Source organism: Pan paniscus, chromosome 18 (assembly GCF_029289425.2).
Source record: "Pan paniscus chromosome 18, NHGRI_mPanPan1-v2.0_pri, whole genome shotgun sequence".
Classification (NCBI taxonomy): domain Eukaryota; kingdom Metazoa; phylum Chordata; class Mammalia; order Primates; family Hominidae; genus Pan; species Pan paniscus.
Window position 1 is genome coordinate 52857379 of NC_073267.2, and position 16220 is coordinate 52873598.

Sequence of the window (16220 nt, forward strand, 5' to 3'; positions counted from 1 at the left end):
TTCATAGAGCAGTTGGGAAACACGCTGTTTGTACAGTCTGCAAGTGGATATTTGGACCTCCTTGAGGCCTTCGTTGGAAACGGTAATTCTTCATATAATGCTTGACAGAAGAATTCTCAGTGAGTATATTGTGTTGTGTGTATTCAACTCACAGAGTTGAAACTTCAATTAGACAGTGCAGATTTGAAACACTCTTTTTTTGGAATTGGCAAGTGGAGATTTCAAGCGCTTTGAGGCCCATGGTAGAAAAGGAAATATCTTTGTATAAAAACTAGACAGAATCATTCTCAGAAACTGCTTTGTGATGTGCGCGTTCAACTCACAGAGCTAAACCTTTCTTTTCGTAGAGCAGTTGGGAAATACTCTGTTTGTACAGTCTGCAAGTGGATATTTGGACCTCCTTGAGGCCTTCGTTGGAAACGGGATTTCTTCATATAATGCTTGACAGAAGAAATCTCAGTAACTTCCTTGTGTTGAGTGTATTCAACTCACAGAGTTGAACCTTCATTTACACAGAGCAGATTTGAAACACTCTTATTGTGGAATTCGCAAGTGGAGATTTCAAGTGCTTTGAGACCAAAGGTAGAAAAGGAAATATCTTCGTATAAAAACTAGACAGAATCAGTTTCAGAAACTGCTTTGTGATGTGTGCGTTCAACTCACAGATCTTAACCTTTCTTTGCATACAGCAGTTTGGAAACACTCTGATTGTAAAGTCTGCAACTGGATATTTGGACCTCTCTGAGGCCTTCGTTGGAAACGGGATTTCTTGATATAGTCCTAGACAGAAGAATTCTCAGTAACTTCTTTGTGCTGTGTGTATTATACACACAGAGTTGAACCTTCCTTTAGAGAGAGCAGATTTGAAACCCTCTTTTTGTGGAATTTGCAAGTGGAGATTCCAAGCGATTTAAGGTCAATGGAAGAAAAGGAAATATGTTCGTATGAAAACTAGACAGAATCATTCTCAGAAACTGCTTTGTGATGTGTGTATTCAGCTCACAGAATTTAACTTTTCTTTTCATAGAGCAGTTGGGAAACACTCCGTTTGTATTATCTGCAAGTGTATATTTTGACATCCTTGAGGCCTTCGTTGGAAACGGGATTTCTTCATATAATGCGAGACAGAAGAATTATCAGTAAGTTCCTTGTGTTGTGTGTATTCAACTCACAGAGTTGAACCTTCATTTAGACAGAGCAGATTTGAAACACTCTTTTTGTGGAATTTGCAATTGGAGATTTCAATCGCTTTGAGGCCAATTGTAGAAAAGGAAATATCCTCGCATAAAAACTAGACAGAATCAGTTTCATAGACTGCTTTGTGATGTGTGCGTTTAACTCACAGAGTTTAACCTTTCTTTTCATACTGCAGTTTGGAAGCACTCTTTTTGTAACGTCTGCAACTGAATATTTGGACGTCTTTGAGGCCTTCGTTGGAAACGGGATTTCTTGATATAGTGCTAGACAGAAAAATTCTCAGGATCTTCTTTGTGCTGTGGGTATTCAACTCACAGAGTTGAACCTTCCTTTAGAGAGAGCAGATTTGAAACCCTCTTTTTGTGGAATTTGCAAGTGGAGATTTCAAGCGATTTAAGGTCAACGGTAGAAAAGGAAGTATCTTCTTATAAAAAATAGAGAGAATCATTCTCAGAAACTGTTTTGTGATGTGTGCGTTCAACTCACAGAGTTTAACCTTTCTTTTCATAGAGCAGTTGGGAAACACGCTGTTTGTACAGTCTGCAAGTGGATATTTGGACCTCCTTGAGGCCTTCGTTGGAAACGGTAATTCTTCATATAATGCTTGACAGAAGAATTCTCAGTGGGTATATTGTGTTGTGTGTATTCAACTCACAGAGTTGAAACTTCAATTAGACAGTGCAGATTTGAAACACTCTTTTTTTGGAATTGGCAAGTGGAGATTTCAAGCGCTTTGAGGCCCATGGTAGAAAAGGAAATATCTTTGTATAAAACTAGACAGAATCATTCTCAGAAACTGCTTTGTGATGTGCGCGTTCAACTCACAGAGCTAAACCTTTCTTTTCGTAGAGCAGTTGGGAAACACTCTGTTTGTATAGTCAGCAAGTGGATATTTGGACCTCCTTGAGGCCTTCGTTGGAAACGGGATTTCTTCATATAATGCTTGACAGAAGAAATCTCAGTAACTTCCTTGTGTTGAGTGTATTCAACTCACAGAGTTGAACCTTCATTTACACAGATCAGATTTGAAACACTCTTATTGTGGAATTTGCAAGTGGAGATTTCAAGTGCTTTGAGACCAAAGGTAGAAAAGGAAATATCTTCGTATAAAAACTAGACAGAATCAGTTTCAGAAACTGCTTTGTGATGTGTGCGTTCAACTCACAGATCTTAACCTTTCTTTGCATACAGAAGTTTGGAAACACTCTGATTGTAAAGTCTGCAACTGGATATTTGGACCTCTCTGAGGCCTTCGTTGGAAACGGGATTTCTTGATATAGTGCTAGACAGAAGAATTCTCTGTAACTTCTTTGTTCTCTGTGTATTATACTCACAGAGTTGAACCTTCCTTTAGAGAGAGCAGATTTGAAACCCTCTTTTTGTGCAATTTGCAAATGGAGATTTCAAGCGATTTAAGGACAATGGAAGAAAAGGAAATATCTTCGTATAAAAACTAGACAGAATCATTCTCAGAAACTGCTTTGTGATGTGTGCGTTCAACTCACGGAGTTTAACTTTTCTTTTCATAGAGCAGTTGGGAAACACTCTGTTTGTATTGTCTGCAAGTGGATATTTGGACCTCCTTGAGGCCTTCGTTGGAAAGGGGATTTCTTCATATAATGCTAGACAGAAGAATTCTCAGTAAGTTTCTTGTGTTGTGTGTATTCAATTCACAGAGTTGAACCTTCATTTAGACAGAGCAGATTTGAAACACTCTTTCTGTGGGATTTGCAAGTGCAGATTTCAAGCACTTTGAGACCTATGGTAGAAAAGGAAATATCTTCGTATAAAAACTAGACAGAATCAGTTTCAGAAACTGCTTTGTGATGTGTGCGTTCAACTCACAGATCTTAACCTTTCTTTGCATACAGCAGTTTGGAAACACTCTGATTGTAAAGTCTGCAACTGGATATTTGGACCTCTCTGAGGCCTTCGTTGGAAACGGGATTTCTTGATATAGTCCTAGACAGAAGAATTCTCAGTAACTTCTTTGTGCTGTGTGTATTATACACACAGAGTTGAACCTTCCTTTAGAGAGAGCAGATTTGAAACCCTCTTTTTGTGGAATTTGCAAGTGTAGATTCCAAGGGATTGAAGGTCAATGGAAGAAAAGGAAATATGTTCGTATAAAAACTAGACAGAATCATTCTCAGAAACTGCTTTGTGATGTGTGTATTCAGCTCACAGAATTTAACTTTTCTTTTCATAGAGCAGTTGGGAAACACTCCGTTTGTATTGTGTGCAAGTGTATATTTTGACATCCTTGAGGCCTTCGTTGGAAACGGGATTTCTTCATATAATGCGAGACAGAAGAATTATCAGTAAGTACCTTGTGTTGTGTGTATTCAACTCACAGAGTTGAACCTTCATTTAGACAGAGCAGATTTGAAACACTCTTTTTGTGGAATTTGCAATTGGAGATTTCAATCGCTTTGAGGCCAATTGTAGAAAAGGAAATATCCTCGCATAAAAACTAGACAGAATCAGTTTCATAGACTGCTTTGTGATGTGTGCGTTTAACTCACAGAGTTTAACCTTTCTTTTCATACTGCAGTTTGGAAGCACTCTTTTTGTAACGTCTGCAACTGGATATTTGGACGTCTTTGAGGCCTTCGTTGGAAACGGGATTTCTTGATATAGTGCTAGACAGAAAAATTCTCAGGAACTTCTTTGTGCTGTGGGTATTCAACTCACAGTGTTGAACCTTCCTTTAGAGAGAGCAGATTTGAAACCCTCTTTTTGTGGAATTTGCAAGTGGAGATTTCAAGCGATTTAAGGACAATGGAAGAAAAGGAAATATCTTCGTATAAAAACTAGACAGAATCATTCTCAGAAACTGCTTTGTGATGTGTGCGTTCAACTCACAGAGTTTAACTTTTCTTTTCATAGAGCAGTTGGGAAACACTCTGTTTGTATTGTCTGCAAGTGGATATTTGGACCTCCTTGAGGCCTTCGTTGGAAAGGGGATTTCTTCATATAATGCTAGACAGAAGAATTCTCAGTGAGTTCCTTGTGTTGTGTGTATTCAATTCACAGAGTTGAACCTTCATTTCGACAGAGCAGATTTGAAACACTCTTTTTGTGGAATTTGAAAGTGGAGATTTCAAGCGCTTTGAGGTCAATTGTGGAAAAGGAAATATCTTCGCATAAAAACTAGACAGAATCAATTTCAGAGACTGCTTTGTGATGTGTGTGTTTAACTCACAGAGTTTACCCTTTCTTTTCATACAGTAGTTTGGAAGCACTCAGTTTGTAACGTCTGCAACTGGATATTTGGACCTCTCTGAGGCCTTCGTTGGAAACGGGATTTCTTGATATAGTGCTAGACAGAAAAATTCTCAGTAACTTCTTTGTGCTGTGTGTATTCAACTCACAGAGTTGAACTTTCCTATAGAGAGCAGATTTGAAACCCTCTTTTTGTGGAATTTGCAAGTGGAGATTTCAAGCGATTTAATGTCAGTGGTAGAAAAGGAAATATCTTCTTATAGAAACTAGACAGAATCATTCTGAGAAACTGCTTTGTGATGTGTGCGTTCAACTCACAGAGTTTAACCTTTCTTTTCATAGAGCAGTTGGGAAACACGCTGTTTGTACAGTCTGCAAGTGGATATTTGGACCTCCTTGAGGCCTTCGTTGGAAACGGTAATTCTTCATATAATGCTTGACAGAAGAATTCTCAGTGAGTATATTGTGTTGTGTGTATTCAACTCACAGAGTTGAAACTTCAATTAGACAGTGCAGATTTGAAACACTCTTTTTTTGGAATTGGCAAGTGGAGATTTCAAGCGCTTTGAGGCCCATGGTAGAAAAGGAAATATCTTTGTATAAAAACTAGACAGAATCATTCTCAGAAACTGCTTTGTGATGTGCGCGTTCAACTCACAGAGCTAAACCTTTCTTTTCGTAGAGCAGTTGGGAAATACTCTGTTTGTACAGTCTGCAAGTGGATATTTGGACCTCCTTGAGGCCTTCGTTGGAAACGGGATTTCTTCATATAATGCTTGACAGAAGAAATCTCAGTAACTTCCTTGTGTTGAGTGTATTCAACTCACAGAGTTGAACCTTCATTTACACAGAGCAGATTTGAAACACTCTTATTGTGGAATTCGCAAGTGGAGATTTCAAGTGCTTTGAGACCAAAGGTAGAAAAGGAAATATCTTCGTATAAAAACTAGACAGAATCAGTTTCAGAAACTGCTTTGTGATGTGTGCGTTCAACTCACAGATCTTAACCTTTCTTTGCATACAGCAGTTTGGAAACACTCTGATTGTAAAGTCTGCAACTGGATATTTGGACCTCTCTGAGGCCTTCGTTGGAAACGGGATTTCTTGATATAGTCCTAGACAGAAGAATTCTCAGTAACTTCTTTGTGCTGTGTGTATTATACACACAGAGTTGAACCTTCCTTTAGAGAGAGCAGATTTGAAACCCTCTTTTTGTGGAATTTGCAAGTGGAGATTCCAAGCGATTTAAGGTCAATGGAAGAAAAGGAAATATGTTCGTATGAAAACTAGACAGAATCATTCTCAGAAACTGCTTTGTGATGTGTGTATTCAGCTCACAGAATTTAACTTTTCTTTTCATAGAGCAGTTGGGAAACACTCCGTTTGTATTATCTGCAAGTGTATATTTTGACATCCTTGAGGCCTTCGTTGGAAACGGGATTTCTTCATATAATGCGAGACAGAAGAATTATCAGTAAGTTCCTTGTGTTGTGTGTATTCAACTCACAGAGTTGAACCTTCATTTAGACAGAGCAGATTTGAAACACTCTTTCTGTGGAATTTGCAATTGGAGATTTCAATCGCTTTGAGGCCAATTGTAGAAAAGGAAATATCCTCGCATAAAAACTAGACAGAATCAGTTTCATAGACTGCTTTGTGATGTGTGCGTTTAACTCACAGAGTTTAACCTTTCTTTTCATACTGCAGTTTGGAAGCACTCTTTTTGTAACGTCTGCAACTGAATATTTGGACGTCTTTGAGGCCTTCGTTGGAAACGGGATTTCTTGATATAGTGCTAGACAGAAAAATTCTCAGGATCTTCTTTGTGCTGTGGGTATTCAACTCACAGAGTTGAACCTTCCTTTAGAGAGAGCAGATTTGAAACCCTCTTTTTGTGGAATTTGCAAGTGGAGATTTCAAGCGATTTAAGGTCAACGGTAGAAAAGGAAGTATCTTCTTATAAAAAATAGAGAGAATCATTCTCAGAAACTGTTTTGTGATGTGTGCGTTCAACTCACAGAGTTTAACCTTTCTTTTCATAGAGCAGTTGGGAAACACGCTGTTTGTACAGTCTGCAAGTGGATATTTGGACCTCCTTGAGGCCTTCGTTGGAAACGGTAATTCTTCATATAATGCTTGACAGAAGAATTCTCAGTGGGTATATTGTGTTGTGTGTATTCAACTCACAGAGTTGAAACTTCAATTAGACAGTGCAGATTTGAAACACTCTTTTTTTGGAATTGGCAAGTGGAGATTTCAAGCGCTTTGAGGCCCATGGTAGAAAAGGAAATATCTTTGTATAAAACTAGACAGAATCATTCTCAGAAACTGCTTTGTGATGTGCGCGTTCAACTCACAGAGCTAAACCTTTCTTTTCGTAGAGCAGTTGGGAAACACTCTGTTTGTATAGTCAGCAAGTGGATATTTGGACCTCCTTGAGGCCTTCGTTGGAAACGGGATTTCTTCATATAATGCTTGACAGAAGAAATCTCAGTAACTTCCTTGTGTTGAGTGTATTCAACTCACAGAGTTGAACCTTCATTTACACAGATCAGATTTGAAACACTCTTATTGTGGAATTTGCAAGTGGAGATTTCAAGTGCTTTGAGACCAAAGGTAGAAAAGGAAATATCTTCGTATAAAAACTAGACAGAATCAGTTTCAGAAACTGCTTTGTGATGTGTGCGTTCAACTCACAGATCTTAACCTTTCTTTGCATACAGAAGTTTGGAAACACTCTGATTGTAAAGTCTGCAACTGGATATTTGGACCTCTCTGAGGCCTTCGTTGGAAACGGGATTTCTTGATATAGTGCTAGACAGAAGAATTCTCTGTAACTTCTTTGTTCTCTGTGTATTATACTCACAGAGTTGAACCTTCCTTTAGAGAGAGCAGATTTGAAACCCTCTTTTTGTGCAATTTGCAAATGGAGATTTCAAGCGATTTAAGGACAATGGAAGAAAAGGAAATATCTTCGTATAAAAACTAGACAGAATCATTCTCAGAAACTGCTTTGTGATGTGTGCGTTCAACTCACGGAGTTTAACTTTTCTTTTCATAGAGCAGTTGGGAAACACTCTGTTTGTATTGTCTGCAAGTGGATATTTGGACCTCCTTGAGGCCTTCGTTGGAAAGGGGATTTCTTCATATAATGCTAGACAGAAGAATTCTCAGTAAGTTTCTTGTGTTGTGTGTATTCAATTCACAGAGTTGAACCTTCATTTAGACAGAGCAGATTTGAAACACTCTTTCTGTGGGATTTGCAAGTGCAGATTTCAAGCACTTTGAGACCTATGGTAGAAAAGGAAATATCTTCGTATAAAAACTAGACAGAATCAGTTTCAGAAACTGCTTTGTGATGTGTGCGTTCAACTCACAGATCTTAACCTTTCTTTGCATACAGCAGTTTGGAAACACTCTGATTGTAAAGTCTGCAACTGGATATTTGGACCTCTCTGAGGCCTTCGTTGGAAACGGGATTTCTTGATATAGTCCTAGACAGAAGAATTCTCAGTAACTTCTTTGTGCTGTGTGTATTATACACACAGAGTTGAACCTTCCTTTAGAGAGAGCAGATTTGAAACCCTCTTTTTGTGGAATTTGCAAGTGTAGATTCCAAGGGATTGAAGGTCAATGGAAGAAAAGGAAATATGTTCGTATAAAAACTAGACAGAATCATTCTCAGAAACTGCTTTGTGATGTGTGTATTCAGCTCACAGAATTTAACTTTTCTTTTCATAGAGCAGTTGGGAAACACTCCGTTTGTATTGTGTGCAAGTGTATATTTTGACATCCTTGAGGCCTTCGTTGGAAACGGGATTTCTTCATATAATGCGAGACAGAAGAATTATCAGTAAGTACCTTGTGTTGTGTGTATTCAACTCACAGAGTTGAACCTTCATTTAGACAGAGCAGATTTGAAACACTCTTTTTGTGGAATTTGCAATTGGAGATTTCAATCGCTTTGAGGCCAATTGTAGAAAAGGAAATATCCTCGCATAAAAACTAGACAGAATCAGTTTCATAGACTGCTTTGTGATGTGTGCGTTTAACTCACAGAGTTTAACCTTTCTTTTCATACTGCAGTTTGGAAGCACTCTTTTTGTAACGTCTGCAACTGGATATTTGGACGTCTTTGAGGCCTTCGTTGGAAACGGGATTTCTTGATATAGTGCTAGACAGAAAAATTCTCAGGAACTTCTTTGTGCTGTGGGTATTCAACTCACAGTGTTGAACCTTCCTTTAGAGAGAGCAGATTTGAAACCCTCTTTTTGTGGAATTTGCAAGTGGAGATTTCAAGCGATTTAAGGACAATGGAAGAAAAGGAAATATCTTCGTATAAAAACTAGACAGAATCATTCTCAGAAACTGCTTTGTGATGTGTGCGTTCAACTCACAGAGTTTAACTTTTCTTTTCATAGAGCAGTTGGGAAACACTCTGTTTGTATTGTCTGCAAGTGGATATTTGGACCTCCTTGAGGCCTTCGTTGGAAAGGGGATTTCTTCATATAATGCTAGACAGAAGAATTCTCAGTGAGTTCCTTGTGTTGTGTGTATTCAATTCACAGAGTTGAACCTTCATTTCGACAGAGCAGATTTGAAACACTCTTTTTGTGGAATTTGAAAGTGGAGATTTCAAGCACTTTGAGGTCAATTGTGGAAAAGGAAATATCTTCGCATAAAAACTAGACAGAATCAATTTCAGAGACTGCTTTGTGATGTGTGTGTTTAACTCACAGAGTTTACCCTTTCTTTTCATACAGTAGTTTGGAAGCACTCAGTTTGTAAGGTCTGCAACTGGATATTTGGACCTCTCTGAGGCCTTCGTTGGAAACGGGATTTCTTGATATAGTGCTAGACAGAAAATTTCTCAGTAACTTCTTTGTGCTGTGTGTATTCAACTCACAGAGTTGAACTTTCCTATAGAGAGCAGATTTGAAACCCTCTTTTTGTGGAATTTGCAAGTGGAGATTTCAAGCGATTTAATGTCAGTGGTATAAAAGGAAATATCTTCTTATAGAAACTAGACAGAATCATTCTGAGAAACTGCTTTGCGATGTGTGCGTTCAACTCACAGAGTTTAACCTTTCTTTTCATAGAGCAGTTGGGAAACACGCTGTTTGTACAGTCTGCAAGTGGATATTTGGACCTCCTTGAGGCCTTCGTTGGAAACGGTAATTCTTCATATAATGCTTGACAGAAGAATTCTCAGTGAGTATATTGTGTTGTGTGTATTCAACTCACAGAGTTGAAACTTCAATTAGACAGTGCAGATTTGAAACACTCTTTTTTTGGAATTGGCAAGTGGAGATTTCAAGCGCTTTGAGGCCCATGGTAGAAAAGGAAATATCTTTGTATAAAAACTAGACAGAATCATTCTCAGAAACTGCTTTGTGATGTGCGCGTTCAACTCACAGAGCTAAACCTTTCTTTTCGTAGAGCAGTTGGGAAACACTCTGTTTGTATAGTCTGCAAGTGGATATTTGGACCTCCTTGAGGCCTTCGTTGGAAACGGGATTTCTTCATATAATGCTTGACAGAAGAAATCTCAGTAACTTCCTTGTGTTGAGTGTATTCAACTCACAGAGTTGAACCTTCATTTACACAGAGCAGATTTGAAACACTCTTATTGTGGAATTTGCAAGTGGAGATTTCAAGTGCTTTGAGACCAAAGGTAGAAAAGGAAATATCTTCGTATAAAAACTAGACAGAATCAGTTTCAGAAACTGCTTTGTGATGTGTGCGTTCAACTCACAGATCTTAACCTTTCTTTGCATACAGCAGTTTGGAAACACTCTGATTGTAAAGTCTGCAACTGGATATTTGGACCTCTCTGAGGCCTTCGTTGGAAACGGGATTTCTTGATATAGTCCTAGACAGAAGAATTCTCAGTAACTTCTTTGTGCTGTGTGTATTATACACACAGAGTTGAACCTTCCTTTAGAGAGAGCAGATTTGAAACCCTCTTTTTGTGGAATTTGCAAGTGGAGATTCCAAGCCATTTAAGGTCAATGGAAGAAAAGGAAATATGTTCGTATGAAAACTAGACAGAATCATTCTCAGAAACTGCTTTGTGATGTGTGTATTCAGCTCACAGAATTTAACTTTTCTTTTCATAGAGCAGTTGGGAAACACTCCGTTTGTATTATCTGCAAGTGTATATTTTGACATCCTTGAGGCCTTCGTTGGAAACGGGATTTCTTCATATAATGCGAGACAGAAGAATTATCAGTAAGTTCCTTGTGTTGTGTGTATTCAACTCACAGAGTTGAACCTTCATTTAGACAGAGCAGATTTGAAACACTCTTTTTGTGGAATTTGCAATTGGAGATTTCAATCGCTTTGAGGCCAATTGTAGAAAAGGAAATATCCTCGCATAAAAACTAGACAGAATCAGTTTCATAGACTGCTTTGTGATGTGTGCGTTTAACTCACAGAGTTTAACCTTTCTTTTCATACTGCAGTTTGGAAGCACTCTTTTTGTAACGTCTGCAACTGAATATTTGGACGTCTTTGAGGCCTTCGTTGGAAACGGGATTTCTTGATATAGTGCTAGACAGAAAAATTCTCAGGATCTTCTTTGTGCTGTGGGTATTCAACTCACAGAGTTGAACCTTCCTTTAGAGAGAGCAGATTTGAAACCCTCTTTTTGTGGAATTTGCAAGTGGAGATTTCAAGCGATTTAAGGTCAACGGTAGAAAAGGAAGTATCTTCTTATAAAAAATAGAGAGAATCATTCTCAGAAACTGCTTTGTGATGTGTGCGTTCAACTCACAGAGTTTAACCTTTCTTTTCATAGAGCAGTTGGGAAACACGCTGTTTGTACAGTCTGCAAGTGGATATTTGGACCTCCTTGAGGCCTTCGTTGGAAACGGTAATTCTTCATATAATGCTTGACAGAAGAATTCTCAGTGAGTATATTGTGTTGTGTGTATTCAACTCACAGAGTTGAAACTTCAATTAGACAGTGCAGATTTGAAACACTCTTTTTTTGGAATTGGCAAGTGGAGATTTCAAGCGCTTTGAGGCCCATGGTAGAAAAGGAAATATCTTTGTATAAAACTAGACAGAATCATTCTCAGAAACTGCTTTGTGATGTGCGCGTTCAACTCACAGAGCTAAACCTTTCTTTTCGTAGAGCAGTTGGGAAACACTCTGTTTGTATAGTCAGCAAGTGGATATTTGGACCTCCTTGAGGCCTTCGTTGGAAACGGGATTTCTTCATATAATGCTTGACAGAAGAAATCTCAGTAACTTCCTTGTGTTGAGTGTATTCAACTCACAGAGTTGAACCTTCATTTACACAGATCAGATTTGAAACACTCTTATTGTGGAATTTGCAAGTGGAGATTTCAAGTGCTTTGAGACCAAAGGTAGAAAAGGAAATATCTTCGTATAAAAACTAGACAGAATCAGTTTCAGAAACTGCTTTGTGATGTGTGCGTTCAACTCACAGATCTTAACCTTTCTTTGCATACAGCAGTTTGGAAACACTCTGATTGTAAAGTCTGCAACTGGATATTTGGACCTCTCTGAGGCCTTCGTTGGAAACGGGATTTCTTGATATAGTGCTAGACAGAAGAATTCTCTGTAACTTCTTTGTTCTCTGTGTATTATACTCACAGAGTTGAACCTTCCTTTAGAGAGAGCAGATTTGAAACCCTCTTTTTGTGCAATTTGCAAATGGAGATTTCAAGCGATTTAAGGACAATGGAAGAAAAGGAAATATCTTCGTATAAAAACTAGACAGAATCATTCTCAGAAACTGCTTTGTGATGTGTGCGTTCAACTCACAGAGTTTAACTTTTCTTTTCATAGAGCAGTTGGGAAACACTCTGTTTGTATTGTCTACAAGTGGATATTTGGACCTCCTTGAGGCCTTCGTTGGAAAGGGGATTTCTTCATATAATGCTAGACAGAAGAATTCTCAGTAAGTTTCTTGTGTTGTGTGTATTCAATTCACAGAGTTGAACCTTCATTTAGACAGAGCAGATTTGAAACACTCTTTCTGTGGGATTTGCAAGTGCAGATTTCAAGCACTTTGAGACCTATGGTAGAAAAGGAAATATCTTCGTATAAAAACTAGACAGAATCAGTTTCAGAAACTGCTTTGTGATGTGTGCGTTCAACTCACAGATCTTAACCTTTCTTTGCATACAGCAGTTTGGAAACACTCTGATTGTAAAGTCTGCAACTGGATATTTGGACCTCTCTGAGGCCTTCGTTGGAAACGGGATTTCTTGATATAGTCCTAGACAGAAGAATTCTCAGTAACTTCTTTGTGCTGTGTGTATTATACACACAGAGTTGAACCTTCCTTTAGAGAGAGCAGATTTGAAACCCTCTTTTTGTGGAATTTGCAAGTGGAGATTCCAAGCGATTTAAGGTCAATGGAAGAAAAGGAAATATGTTCGTATAAAAACTAGACAGAATCATTCTCAGAAACTGCTTTGTGATGTGTGTATTCAGCTCACAGAATTTAACTTTTCTTTTCATAGAGCAGTTGGGAAACACTCCGTTTGTATTGTGTGCAAGTGTATATTTTGACATCCTTGAGGCCTTCGTTGGAAACGGGATTTCTTCATATAATGCGAGACAGAAGAATTATCAGTAAGTTCCTTGTGTTGTGTGTATTCAACTCACAGAGTTGAACCTTCATTTAGACAGAGCAGATTTGAAACACTCTTTTTGTGGAATTTGCAATTGGAGATTTCAATCGCTTTGAGGCCAATTGTAGAAAAGGAAATATCCTCGCATAAAAACTAGACAGAATCAGTTTCATAGACTGCTTTGTGATGTGTGCGTTTAACTCACAGAGTTTAACCTTTCTTTTCATACTGCAGTTTGGAAGCACTCTTTTTGTAACGTCTGCAAGTGGATATTTGGACGTCTTTGAGGCCTTCGTTGGAAACGGGATTTCTTGATATAGTCCTAGACAGAAGAATTCTCAGTAACTTCTTTGTGCTCTGTGTATTATACACACAGAGTTGAACCTTCCTTTAGAGAGAGCAGATTTGAAACCCTCTTTTTGTGGAATTTGCAAGTGGAGATTTCAAGCGATTTAAGGACAATGGAATAAAAGGAAATATCTTCGTATAAAAACTAGACAGAATCATTCTCAGAAACTGCTTTGTGATGTGTGCGTTCAACTCACAGAGTTTAACTTTTGTTTTCATAGAGCAGTTGGGAAACACTCTGTTTGTATTGTCTGCAAGTGGATATTTGGACCTCCTTGAGGCCTTCGTTGGAAAGGGGATTTCTTCATATAATGCTAGACAGAAGAATTCTCAGTGAGTTCCTTGTGTTGTGTGTATTCAATTCACAGAGTTGAACCTTCATTTCGACAGAGCAGATTTGAAACACTCTTTTTGTGGAATTTGAAAGTAGAGATTTCAAGCGCTTTGAGGACAATTGTGGAAAAGGAAATATCTTCGCATAAAAACTAGACAGAATCAATTTCAGAGACTGCTTTGTGATGTGTGTGTTTAACTCACAGAGTTTACCCTTTCTTTTCATACAGTAGTTTGGAAGCATTCAGTTTGTAACGTCTGCAACTGGATATTTGGACCTCTCTGAGGCCTTCGTTGGAAACGGGATTTCTTGATATAGTGCTAGACAGAAAAATTCTCAGTACCTTCTTTGTGCTGTGTGTATTCAACTCACAGAGTTGAACTTTCCTATAGAGAGCAGATTTGAAACCCACTTTTTGTGGAATTTGCAAGTGGAGATTTCAAGCGATTTAATGTCAGTGGTAGAAAAGGAAATATCTTCTTATAGAAACTAGACAGAATCATTCTGAGAAACTGCTTTGTGATGTGTGCGTTCAACTCACAGAGTTTAACCTTTCTTTTCATAGAGCAGTTGGGAAACACGCTGTTTGTACAGTCTGCAAGTGGATATTTGGACCTCCTTGAGGCCTTCGTTGGAAACGGTAATTCTTCATATAATGCTTGACAGAAGAATTCTCAGTGAGTATATTGTGTTGTGTGTATTCAACTCACAGAGTTGAAACTTCAATTAGACAGTGCAGATTTGAAACACTCTTTTTTTGGAATTGGCAAGTGGAGATTTCAAGCGCTTTGAGGCCCATGGTAGAAAAGGAAATATCTTTGTATAAAAACTAGACAGAATCATTCTCAGAAACTGCTTTGTGATGTGCGCGTTCAACTCACAGAGCTAAACCTTTCTTTTCGTAGAGCAGTTGGGAAATACTCTGTTTGTACAGTCTGCAAGTGGATATTTGGACCTCCTTGAGGCCTTCGTTGGAAACGGGATTTCTTCATATAATGCTTGACAGAAGAAATCTCAGTAACTTCCTTGTGTTGAGTGTATTCAACTCACAGAGTTGAACCTTCATTTACACAGAGCAGATTTGAAACACTCTTATTGTGGAATTCGCAAGTGGAGATTTCAAGTGCTTTGAGACCAAAGGTAGAAAAGGAAATATCTTCGTATAAAAACTAGACAGAATCAGTTTCAGAAACTGCTTTGTGATGTGTGCGTTCAACTCACAGATCTTAACCTTTCTTTGCATACAGCAGTTTGGAAACACTCTGATTGTAAAGTCTGCAACTGGATATTTGGACCTCTCTGAGGCCTTCGTTGGAAACGGGATTTCTTGATATAGTCCTAGACAGAAGAATTCTCAGTAACTTCTTTGTGCTGTGTGTATTATACACACAGAGTTGAACCTTCCTTTAGAGAGAGCAGATTTGAAACCCTCTTTTTGTGGAATTTGCAAGTGGAGATTCCAAGCGATTTAAGGTCAATGGAAGAAAAGGAAATATGTTCGTATGAAAACTAGACAGAATCATTCTCAGAAACTGCTTTGTGATGTGTGTATTCAGCTCACAGAATTTAACTTTTCTTTTCATAGAGCAGTTGGGAAACACTCCGTTTGTATTATCTGCAAGTGTATATTTTGACATCCTTGAGGCCTTCGTTGGAAACGGGATTTCCTCACATAATGCGAGACAGAAGAATTATCAGTAAGTTCCTTGTGTTGTGTGTATTCAACTCACAGAGTTGAACCTTCATTTAGACAGAGCAGATTTGAAACACTCTTTTTGTGGAATTTGCAATTGGAGATTTCAATCGCTTTGAGGCCAATTGTAGAAAAGGAAATATCCTCGCATAAAAACTAGACAGAATCAGTTTCATAGACTGCTTTGTGATGTGTGCGTTTAACTCACAGAGTTTAACCTTTCTTTTCATACTGCAGTTTGGAAGCACTCTTTTTGTAACGTCTGCAACTGAATATTTGGACGTCTTTGAGGCCTTCGTTGGAAACGGGATTTCTTGATATAGTGCTAGACAGAAAAATTCTCAGGATCTTCTTTGTGCTGTGGGTATTCAACTCACAGAGTTGAACCTTCCTTTAGAGAGAGCAGATTTGAAACCCTCTTTTTGTGGAATTTGCAAGTGGAGATTTCAAGCGATTTAAGGTCAACGGTAGAAAAGGAAGTATCTTCTTATAAAAAATAGAGAGAATCATTCTCAGAAACTGCTTTGTGATGTGTGCGTTCAACTCACAGAGTTTAACCTTTCTTTTCATAGAGCAGTTGGGAAACACGCTGTTTGTACAGTCTGCAAGTGGATATTGGGACCTCCTTGAGGCCTTCGTTGGAAACGGTAATTCTTCATATAATGCTTGACAGAAGAATTCTCAGTGAGTATATTGTGTTGTGTGTATTCAACTCACAGAGTTGAAACTTCAATTAGACAGTGCAGATTTGAAACACTCTTTTTTTGGAATTGGCAAGTGGAGATTTCAAGCGCTTTGAGGCCCATGGTAGAAA